Consider the following 12,998-nt stretch of genomic DNA (forward strand, 5'->3'; position numbering starts at 1 on the left):
CAAAACAAGTGTGGGAGAAGAAGAGATTAGATGGAAGAAATGAAATGAATGGACAACCTAGGAACCATCCTTAGAGAAGGCAAAATGGAGATGCTAGAATGGTAAGATCTCCCCATGCATGGCAGAATAAATTTGTAAGTCATATGCCATCCTTTACTAGTTATTGCTTTGCATGTAATGGTCATGGCCATAGGGCAGGACAATGTAGAAAGAGATCTAAAAGGAATAATCTAGGATCTCATAGATATCATGCATATGAGAAAAATGTATCCAGGAGTAGATGCATACATATACCCTCTCCTAGCTATGCAAATAATGTTTGTTATAACTATAATGGAATTGGCCATAGAAAGTTTGAATGCTAGAAGAGGAACTAGATACAGAGCATATGGAAGACAAAGACCTACATTAAACCCAAGGAGAAATTTCCTTGTAGGATCAAGAGGTCTAGTGGTTTTGGTTACCAGTCGTAGCAACATGACTAGAAGAAGATGGTCAAACAGGTATGTTAAGAGATTCCCCAATCATGAAGTTGAAAAGGATGTTGTGCGCTACTATAGCACTACTTCTGGTTGTGATGCCAAGTCTAGAAATGAAAGGACCCATCAGTAGAAGAAGGTAAGACCCACTCCCAAGAATGAAAGTGGGAAGAAGAACGAGACCAAGTAGGTATGGAGGAAGAAGCAAGAGGATGGAACTATGGACCGGTACTATGCATTCAATGCACAGGTGATATCTCCTAAGGCCTAAAGGAGATGCAGGACCTCGAGGGGAGTAACATATTGAATAGATCATTCACACCCCCAGTGAAGAAGGGCACTTGGAAGAATAAGATGCTATCGGTACGAAGGATGGAAATGAGAAGATAAGTGTGTGTAGTGGTTGCCTTGGTTACACACCTACAAATTAGTGTTGGATCACTACTTCATGTGTCAATGTATGGAGATTATCAATTTAAATTAGATGCACAGTGACACAAAATGCTAGGAGTCATAGGAAAGTGCTCCAATAGTGATGATGGACTAGTATAGGAAATCGACATGCGCAAGATGTTGTTAGCATGAATGCTAACAGGTACTTGCAGGTCATGTAAGACAATGAGGTTGGATATCATTGCATTATCCTCGGTAACATGGAATGGGAAGTTATGCCTCAGGTGGTGCTGATGAAGACCTGAATGACATATTGGTGTAGGGGAACCTCTTCAACAAGCCATTCATGGATCAGAGGATGAGGATTAGGATCATAGGACCATTTTGAAATATTGGTGGAATGAAATATTGGCTAGTTTATTTTAAGATTTACATGGGTATTTGCAGGGGAGGCTTTATTGTGAAGACGATGAAGCAAACCTAGGTAGGCATCTTCGTGTGATTACCTTGGACAAAATTAGGACAATCACCCTAAAATATTATAGCGGTGGATTCCAGATGTGCAACCCTAGAATTAGAGGTTATTTGTGATGACCCAAATTCTCATGAATTTTTTTTGGTGGTTGAGAGTCTAGAAATGGGAGTTGCTTTGTAATTTGAGGCATATTAGCCCTAATTAGGCCTTTAGGCTTCTAAAGGGTTCAAACCCTTAGATTGTAGATCTTGCCAATACCTTTTGAGGGTAAGTGTAACTTCATAAAGGGTATCTGGAATGGTAAATAGTTTTCTAGGTTGAGTTTAAGATTTTGGAGTTAAGGGCAAAATGCCTGTCAAAGAGGGCTACTAGCCAAGAGGATAGGTTTCCAAAGGAAGTATAGGGAATTGGTGCCAAAGCCTAAAACAAATGTTTTGAATAGTTCCTAGGTGTCATGAATTGACCAAATCCAAGGCCCCCAAGAGAAAGAGTCATGGATAGGTGTATTGGAGTTGTTGAAGCCATTTACTCATCTTGAGTAGGTGCTAGTCTTGAGGAGTTGAGAGTAGTTCAAACCTTTAAGGTGTGGAGTCCTTTTTGTAGGATACTTTATATCATTTGAAGGGTCTAAAGCAAACCTTTTGGACCAGTCCCTAGGTGTGAGAAGGGCTCTACATCAAGTGGTATCAGAGCTTAGGAGTGTCCTTTGGACCGAAGAAGAAGACAAGATGTTAGAGGAAGAGTGATCCCAAGATCTCCCATCAAGGATGACCAATGCTGAGTTGGCTATCTTGGTGAAGAAGCAGATGGTAAAGAGTAGAGCAGTCAGGGTTGAGAATCAGGCCTTGAGAAATGAAATGGACTAGTTGAAGGGAAAAGTGGAGAGGGGGGAGAGAGAATCTGGAGGAATTGGAGAAGGGAATGAAGAGGAGATCCCTAGGCAGGAAGAACTAGAGGTTCCTGCAGACCAGAGACCCCTGATGAGTGTCCTCAAGTCCATGGAAAGGAGAAAAATGGATATGAAGTTGGATCTACTAGTGTTTGCAGGTAAGATGGAACCCGATACAGTGATGGAGTGGATAGACTCCCTGGACAATTTCTTTGAGAGTGAAGACAAAACAGAGCACCAAAGGGTGAAAATGGCCCTGTAGCGTAAGAATTAGGAATCATCGAAACATAAGATATATCAATCAAAACATTAAACACTATATCTCAATCAAAGAAATACTCATTACAATGAACCTAATTCTAAAGCACATTCAATGAAGGTATGAAAATGAAGCATTCAAAAGAAAACATTATGCAAACCAGATTCAAGAATGAATACTCCTTCCATGCGGCTCCATTGTTGTTCTTTCCTCTTCAATAGTTTTGTGGATCTCACCTACAAGTGCTCACACAATTGAAAGCAAAAAGGCTCAAGAGTACTAGAAACGAAAGTTCGGTAAAAATTCGAGATTCATGAAGGGATTGATTGAAGAAAATCATCCAATTTATAGAGAAATTGGATAAATGAGCAAATTAGTATGAAAGAGATTTGAATAGAAATTCAAATCAATAATAGCAAAAGTTATGACATATCCATGACAAATTGCTATGCAAGGCTTATGACAATTCATGACAAATTTCTATGTCAAGAATTTATGACATTTCTATGTCAAGAATTTTATGACAATTTATGACATTTTATGACAAATTTCTATGTCACTGCCATAAATTTAGGAAAGAAATAGGAGGAAATTGAATTTAAGAATTAAGAAATTAGGAAATTAGAAAATAATGAAAATAGGAAATTAGAAATTAGTGAATTAATCAATAATTTTTCATTTATTAATTAATTCACTCACAAAGAGGAATAATTAGCCAATTAAATGAATATTTAATTGTAATGAGAAAACTTAGGATAAATAAGTAATTTATTAATCCTAAAGGAAGAAATGACGTACAAGGTTAAATGATTAAATCATAAAACCCTAGAAGGCGAATTAGAAATGCGAGGATGACAATTAGGTCTATAATTGACTTGATCATGATTTGATTTGATAAATGACCAATGCGACAAAATGATTTGATTGATAGATGACCAATGCGACAAAATGATTTGATTGATAGATGCGCCAATTGACGAGGAACAATGACAAATTGATCCAAATTGACACAATTGAGACAGATAACGATCGATGACAAATCGGTCACAAAATGACAAGGTTGATAACGACCATGATCAATGACAAATTGATCGCAAGATGACAAGATTAAACATGACAACGATCGATGACAAATCGATTGTTAAAATGACAAGATTGAACGATTGATGATAAATCGACAATTGAAAAGAGGACAAAACCCTAATTAAGATTGACGATGTCCAAAATGATAAGATTGATTGGAGGACAAAACCCTAATTAGGATTGACGATGTCCAAAATGATGACAAATGAATACGCACATTGATGCGACAGGGTAAAATCGATCAAAATCATGACTGGATAATGCTGTCGACAAGACCAAATTCGAGGACAAGATGATTGAAGAACATAGAAGAATGACTCGATGTTCACAAAATGATAAAAACCAAGTGCGTGACATAGGAGAAATGTTAATGCGACACAAAAACCTAAAATGAGGCAATGCGCAAACGTTGAAGTATGACTTCGCAAGCGTTGACCATTTTTGGGTGTCTACATTTTGCCCCTCTTTGAGACAATGAGATTTTAAGCATTGTTTCAAAGAACAATAATGAAAATGTCCCAGACAATAATAATGACATATGCATGCCCCCTCGAGGAATTGGCCGGAAACATGCAGAAAAAAAAGGCCAATTGATCGATAAAAATGAGAGAATCGAACGGACTAACAATCGGATATCGGATGCAGGACAGACAAGCAATTTAATGTGTACAAGACCGCGACCAACATAAGATGGAGAAGACGCACGTCCATCTATGCAATGACAAAGAGCTATAAATGAGACCAAGAGGGTGAAAATTGCTCATTTGCACTAGCTAAAGAGGAGGATTTGTTGCTCTGGACAAGGACACTTGCAGACAGATGGAAAACATTCCAACGGCGGATCACCTTGGAGAACGTGTACACACATTCAGACGATCGGAGGATGCAGGAGCAGCGGTATGTATCTTGAAAACCCATGTGTTGAATTTCATGAATTTTGATGGCTTACGGGACATTGCGGGGCCCACAGGGGATACCAAAATGGTCTCTTGCGCTTGTGTAGGCTAAACCTGCGCTTGTGTAAGGAGTTCTGCGCTTGTGTAGGAAGACACAAGCGCAATTCATCTAACACAGGCGCAGCTTCTCAAACACAGGCGCAAGTTGGCATAAAATCCTTAGTTTTGACTTGAAATTGCATGCAAATGACCTGACAGGGGGTGGGAAGGATAGGATAGGGTAATGTGGATGAAAAACACCCTGATTTGATCATGAAAATGAAGACATGCAACCCGTAGGAACAAACCCTAAAACTGACAAAATGATGCCCCGATTGTGATTCAGAGTCGACAATATCCATTGATCGCACGGGAGAATCGACCAGACTGTTTCATGCTACGACATAGACTCAGGAGCACAGAGAGAGACACATTAGCTGGACTGGGATTGTATTACATCACATATATGCCCGAGATTAGGGCAAACATAGGATGGCTTACCGCAGTGGCAGAGCGATGGCATTCGGAGACTTCCTCATTCCATTTGGCGACTGGCGAGGCAACAGTGACTCTAGAGGATGTATGGCGCATCCTCCGCATTCCTATACATGGAGAGATGCGTTAGACAGACTGTTGGAGTGTGACGCAGAGGATCTAGACATTGTCGAGAGGGAGATTCGGTGGGAGACTATGGCGGCCGAGTATGAGCAGCGATGTGTGGTGAGGACGATGAGGAGCCAGACTCAGCGGATCAGGAGACTTTGCAGGATATTCCCAGAGAGCCAGAGACAGCTAGGACAGAGGAGATAGACATGTACAGGGCTACCATGGTGAGCCAGCAGGATTATATTGCAATATTGGAGAGACAGCATGAGCAGTTCAGAGCGGAGATAGCCAGACTCACAGAGGCTCGGGATATAGCCATAGCTCAGGCACAGCGAGAGGGACAGAGAGTCGCTGAGTTCATTGGATCGATTAGGGATGCTAGTGCACGGGAGATGGCACAGATGCTAGTAGAGATCGGCGAGGAGAGACTGTACTGGAGGACACTATATGAGGGTGCAGTTCCACCGGAGCGGAGAGCACCTTCATATCGGGCACGATCGAGGACAGAGAGCAGGTCACGCTCTCGGAGGACATTGAGCAGCATAGAAGTGAGTGGATCGATGAGACCACCACAGCCAGGACCAGGAGGGACATCATCTGCGAGACATGGCAGGGATGAGGAGGACAGAGGGAGCACCGAGTGACAGAGGCACGTGCTCCATATGACAGATAGTGGACATCATGTAGTTTGCCATTATGTAGTCAGCCTGCGGGCCATACTTAGGACAAACAGTCCGATTTTGTACTCTGACATTATGATGATATGTGATATGATAGGCATCGATATGATGGATGCAATATGTTATGACTGATGTAGTGATTTTGCTATGTATGGATGACTTATGTACTGGTTTATGAACATGTATGAATGCATTGTATGTACTTTGGATGTATTTATAATATGAAATGTATAAAATGTGTGATGTAATATGTAATGGAATGCAAATGCATTGACCAAATGTATGCAGGACACAATATGGTTTTGGATATCGGAGCACTAGACCGAACTGACTATCCGACCGGATGGAAGAAGTGTTAGTAAGAAGAAATAAGACAGAGGACAATTAGAGATGATGAAAATTTGCTTTCAGTAATGCACTTTGTAGGTGAGAACCTTTATTTTTATTTAGCAAAAATGGATGCGTAGCATCATGGCATTGAAGGCCAGAGCTGAAATGCAACCCGATTTGCATAAGACAAACACAGCATAAACAAATGACAATCACAATCAAAAAAGAAAAGGATCATGAGCCATCCCGGTCACTCTAAATCACTCAGTGACATCATCGAGCAACATAGGAACATGATCGAAGACAAATCAATAAAAAGATAAGATGCGCAAATTCAAACAAACAAACAAACATCTTGATCTTCATTGTCAAAAGTGGAACGTGCTGATAGGATGATCATGCTGTCTGGTTTCAGGAAATGCGGTACCCCGTCTAAGACAGGACACAGTCTGGTTTCGAGTATACCACACCCTGTATAAGACCCATGAGAATGTGACAAGGACAAATGATTTCGATGCTGATATTCGATTGAGATGACAATTGTGATCAGGTTGAATGTTTGGTTTGGATTGAAAAAGTTCATCTGTTAAAGCATGATTTCATTAAAGCATAGCGTATGATTGCGAATGTCATTGGAGGAATGCTCAGTGATCTGTCGATGCACAAAAGGGATAATTATTGCAAAAATGCATGTTTTTGGTTTTTTGGAGTTTTACAATTTTATTTTTTTTGTTCATTTTTTCAGGACTTTATTTGATTTTTAGAATTTTTTCAGGACATTTTTCAATTTTTATGGATTTCTTCAGGACATTTTTGAAATTTTTAGAATTTTTTTTTTTTTTTTTTCAAGACTTTTTTCAATTTTTATGATCTTATTTCAGGTCATTTTTCGATTTTTATGAATTTTTTCATGACATTTTTCAATTTTTATAACTTTTTTCAGGACATTTTGAGATTTTTATGAATTTTTTCAGGACATTTTTCGATTCAAAAGCTCCAGTGACCGATCATGACAAGGGGAAGGCACCTAATGCGCATTTGAAAGACACATAGACTAGGACCAACACATATGTACAAGAAACTAGTGTAGACAAGACAGCGATGTTGACCAATAACAGACTTGGAATAGAACATTAGGTCGAGATCAAGATAGGCATGACAAAGTGGTCAAGAGAAAGCATATCTAGAAGTCATGATAGATGACAGAGCAATAATCTCATTACTCATGGCGCCTGATTGCCAGGTTTTCACCATGGTACTTGCCCAAAGCGCCTGTTGGCCAGGTTTTCACTAGAGGGCGAATCATTTATTTTTGTGCTTTTTTGCTTTTTTCATTTTTTTGTGTTTTTTTTTTTTTTGCTTTTTTCATTTTTTTGTATTTTTTCAGGATCATATTTGAAGAAATATCTGACAGAAAACTATGCCCAGTACTTGCGAAGATGCATGCTATTGATAGGATCAGACAAAGGTTCACCTTCGGGAGTCGCAAGCTGATATGCCCCCGAGCCATAGGCTGCAGTTACTATGAAAGGCCCAACCCAATTGGGTTCAAACTTGCCCTTGATGATGTCAGTAGACTGTGTATTCTTGGGATCTGCCTTTAAAACTAGGTCTCCCACTTCGAAGTGTCGCCCTTTGACCTTCTTATTATAAGAGCGACGGAGACGGTTTTGGTATGCTTGCAAATGTGTCAGAGCTGTCTGATGTTTTTCATCTAACATCTCAAGCTGATGCAGCCGAGAAACTCTGTGTGTCTCATCATCAATCAGGTGTTGCAAGGAGACTCTCAAGGAAGGAATCTCAACTTCCAAAGGTAAGATGGCTTCCGCACCATACACCAAGGAATAAGGTGTTGCGCCAGTAGGTGTGCGGATAGAAGTGCGATAGGCCCACAGTGCTGGATTTAACTGTACGTGCCAATCTCGACCAGCGTCATTGACAACTTTCTTCAGGATCTTGATAATGGTTTTATTTGATGCTTCAGCTTGACCGTTACCCTGTGGATAGTATGGGGTAGAAAAACGGTGTTGAATATGAAATTTTTCACAAAGCTCTTTAACATCTTTATTCTTGAAGGGTCGACCATTATCTGTGACTATGGCAAGGGGAACCCCATATCTGCATATGATATAATTTAGCAAGAATTTTGAAATTTGGACACCCGTGATATATGTCATGGGGATGGCTTCAATCCATTTTGTAAAATATTCTGTAGCTGTAATAATAAAATTGTGTCCATTTGTAGATGTTGGCTGAATCTTGCCGATAAGATCCAAACCCCACTGAGAAAAGGGCCATGGAGATATGGCAGAATGAAGCTCTTGAGCTGGTGCATGAATATAATCTCCATGAATCTGGCACTTGTAGCACTTTTTAACAAATTCATGAACATCTTTTTCCAAAGTGGGCCAGTAATACCCAGCACGAATCAACTTTTTGGCTAAGCTAAGACCATTGAAATGGCCCCCACATATACCATCATGAACCTCGTGTAAAGCCGTTTGTGCTTCGTCAGAATCCAAACACCTGAGGAGGGTATGGTCAAAAGAACGACGGTAAAGGGTGTCGGCGATGATGACATATTTGGATGTTTGTCGAATAAAGGCTCGGCGTTGGTTAGCGGAAAGGTTAGGTGGTAAAGTCTGGGATTTCAAATACTGATATATATCATTGTACCAAGGGGAATTGGGACCAACAAGAACGCACATCACCTCAGCAGTTGGAATGTCAAAAGAGGGGACTAGCAATTTTTCGACCAGGAATTCACACTTGTCCATATTCTGCGGCATATTTATCATAGAAGCAATTGTAGCCATCGCATCTGCCAACTTATTTTGTATTCTTGGCACTTGACTGAAATGGATAGCTGTGAATTTGGTCTTGAAGAAGTCTACCATGTGCTTATAAGGAATAAGCTTTTCATCCTTTGTCTCGTAGTCATCATTGACTTGTCGGATGACTAATTGAGAATCTCCATAGACTTGCAAATGCTTGATGTTCCAGTGTACTGCCACTCGAAGTCCTGTGACCAATGCTTCATATTCTGCAATGTTGTTGGTACATTGGAAAGTTATTCTGTATGAATTTGGAATAGCATCACCTTGAGGAGTGACAAACAAAATGCTTGCGCCGGATCCGAACTTGGTGTGGGACCCATCAAAGTATAACTTCCATTCATTGGACGGTGTGAGAGCAAAGACTGATTCATCTGGGAAATCAGTCAACATGGGATGATCGTCTAAAATAGGAGCATCTGCTAGTTGATCTGCTATGACTTGTCCGTTTATCGCCTTTCGCTCTGTATAAACAATATCAAATTCACTGAGGATCATTACCCACTTTGCTAGGCGACCTGTTAAAGCTGCTTGGCTAAGCAAATATTTTAAAGGATCAATTTTGGCAATCAGCAATGTTTGATGGCTTAGCATATAATGTCGGAGCTTTTGTGTTGCAAATACCACTGCTAAGCATGCCCTTTCAATAGTTGAATAATTTAGCTCATAGCCTACCAGTGTCCGGCTGATATAGTAAATAGCTCTTGCTTTGCCATTTCCATCTTGTTGAGCCAAAAGAACTCCTAATGCTGTTTCAGTTGCAGAGATGTACAATAAAAATGGCTTTCCTTCAATAGGAGGCATTAGGATAGGTGGTGACAGCAAATAGTCTTTAAGAGCTTGAAAGGCTGATTGGCATTGCTCAGTCCATTTAAAAGTGACACCTTTGTGCAATAGATGCTGAAATGGATGACATTTGTCGGCCAACTGAGCTATGAAGCGACGAATTGACTGGAGCTTTCCTTGCAGACTTCTTAATTGCCGGAGGTTGGAAGGTGGAGGCATATCCATGATTGCTTTAACTTTGGCGGGATCGACCTCAATGCCTCGATGAGAAACAATGTATCCGAGCAACTTTCCAGCTGTAACACCAAAGACACACTTTTTTGGATTAAGCCTGAGTTTGTAGGTCTCCATTCTGTCAAAGATTGGGCCCAAGATGGCTAGATGACTATCTCTGGTGACAGATTTGCACAACAAGTCATCCACATAATCCTCCATCAAAGTATGCATAAAATCATGAAAGATTGTCGTCATTGCTCTTTGATATGTTGCACCAGCATTTTTTAGACCGAAGGGCATCACGTTCCAACAATAGGTGCCCCAAGCATAGGTGAATGCAGTCTTATGCTGATCTTCAGGTGCAATACGGATTTGATTGTAGCCGGAGAAACCATCCATTAGTGAAAGCATCTCATAGCCAGCCGTCATGTCCACTATGATGTCTATGTTTGGCAATGGAAAATCATCTTTAGGGAATGCTTTATTCAGGTCCCTAAAATCTGTGCAGATGCGGATGCCCCCAGTTACTTTGCTAACTGGTACTAGATTTGAAATCCAGTCTACGTAATCAATAGGTCTAATGAAGCCCACATCTAGCAATTTTTTCAATTCCACTTTGACTAAAAGAGCCACTTGAGGATGCATTTTTCTAAGTTTTTGTTTGACAGGTTTAGCACCTGGTTTTAGTGGCAAATGATGAAGGACTAACTCTGGATCGAGGCTAGGCATATCTGCATAAGACCACGCAAAGCTGATCTTCTTCTCCAGGAAAAAATTAATAAAATCAATCTTCTCTTGTTTTGACAAGGTGGCAGCAAAGTGAATGACCTTAGGGTTATCAGGTGTACCCAAATTGATTTCCTCGGTCATCTCTACCAACAATGTGGATTTGTCCTGAATTGATAGGGGTACGTCCACTCTTCCACCTTTGGGCGCCTCAGAAAGGTTTTCACCCGCAGGTACGTCTTTTATTTTTACTTTTGTACGATCAGAGAGCGCCTTACGGTTTTCACTCAAAGATCTATTCTTTTGATTTTTTTCTTTTTCTTTTTCTTTTTCATGACTGGAAGAGGGAGTTGACTCCCCAAAATATGCCATTGAATCCAGGTCAATAGCAAAGCCTGCCTTATGGTCGCCTTGTGGTATACCTTCACGTAGTCCCAGGAACTCTGCAATTGCTTCGTCATTCTGAAAACAGTCCAACGTGAGCGGTTCTTGTTGGTCATATTGGATAAGTTGGGGATATATGAGGGGCATGTCATCATCGATTGTAAGGATAGAATGGGCTGATATGGTAAAAATGTGAATGTCCGTGGTGTCACTATCCGAACTGCTTGTGTCGGATTCGGAGCTGGGATCCCAAAATGACTCGATCCAAGCATGAGGACAGGTTTTAGGAAGAGGAGTTATTTCATGTTTATCCTCCATAGGCAAGTTATCAGGGTCAATGAAGATATTGTCAAGGGCATAGGAGCTAGAAGAAAAAGAACTCCACTCCCATTCATTAGAATCAGTCTCGGGTTGGGTAGCCTCAGGTGTTATTTCATCGTCAGAATCACACCCTTTTCGACACGTGGACCTTTTGGTAGATGTGGATCCAATTCGTAACGGTACAAAACCTAACCCTAAAGTCGGGGGTCGCCTCTCAGGTATGATGGGTTCTAGCCTTCCATTATTTTTCAAGCCTAAGCCACTGCAGCCATCATATCCTTTATTCTACAGCATAGTAAATCCTTTGCCATATAATTCCACTGGCAACTTGACAGGTGGGGTTTCAGTTGGATCTTTGTAGAGCCAATCTATGACATCATCGCCTATAGTTTCTTTGTCCAATTCTCCCCATCTTGCAAATGTAGTGGGAGGCTGATATTGGATAATGACCTTGGGTTCCTTTTGCAATAGATGCGGTTTTCCATATGATTTTGGAGACATCGGCAAATTCCCAATGAGGAATGTTTGGTCCATTGAATATTCTCCACACCCTTGGTCTTGTATCTTCAGTTTTCCTTTGACAGCATCCAACAATGCATTGGGATCCACATAACTGTCTGATTTGGCTTCTGTATTGACTGGTACTTGCCGCTGAGGAGTATCTTTTAGGGTAGCACAGAACTGAAATGGATTAGGGTCTCCTGGAATGGTTATCTCAGTTCCGTTGTAAGGATATTTTAGACATTGATGATAAGTGGACGGAACTGCTTTCATGGCATGGATCCACGGGCGGCCAAGGATCATATTATAAGGGAGATCAAGGTCTAGGACTTGTAGGAAAGTGTTTTCCGTCACTAGACCAACTCTGATGGGCAATACAATTATCCCTTTAGATGGGCGTTCAGCATCATCATAGGCTTTGATTGTTATCCTTTTGGAAGCATCTATGTCATTTTCTGAATATCCGAGGCCAATGACCACTCTTAAGGTGCAGATATTAAGACCTGCTCCGCCATCTATCAAGACCCGTCGGATTTTGCAATTGTGGACAAATACTTCTAGGTGCAAAGGGTCATTATGGGGAACCTTGTCAGGTGAGATATCACTATCGGAAAATGCAACACTTTGGGAAATGGCTAAATGTCCAATCCGCGCTTGAAATTGGTCAACATCAATATCTGTTGGGACAGTGGACTCAGTCAAAGCTTTATCTAGGACTGCACGATGCATGGGAGACATTTTCAACAACTCTAGAATGGATATTTGTGCAGGTGTTTTTCCTAGATGATCCAAAAGATTATAGCGACTTGCAGGAGTTGGTTTGGGAGGAGCGGCAGGAGCTCCTTTCACGACTATTTTGGATCGACGAGTGGTGACCGCACAAGAAGGATCTTGTCCTTTTATTCTCAAGGTAGACACATACTCATTTGATGCATGAAAACAATTAATGACATTGTGATAACCGATATTTGCATAACTAGCCGTTTGAGCAGAATTGGAAGAAGACGCTTTACCCTTGTCATGATCAAGCAAAGGAGTTTTAAAAATAGTATGATCAGTATTTGAGGTCAGATGGGTTGGATCTATCTCAATTACTCCTTG

The sequence above is a fragment of the Cryptomeria japonica genome, chromosome 10 (assembly GCF_030272615.1).
Source record: "Cryptomeria japonica chromosome 10, Sugi_1.0, whole genome shotgun sequence".
Lineage (NCBI taxonomy): Eukaryota > Viridiplantae > Streptophyta > Pinopsida > Cupressales > Cupressaceae > Cryptomeria > Cryptomeria japonica.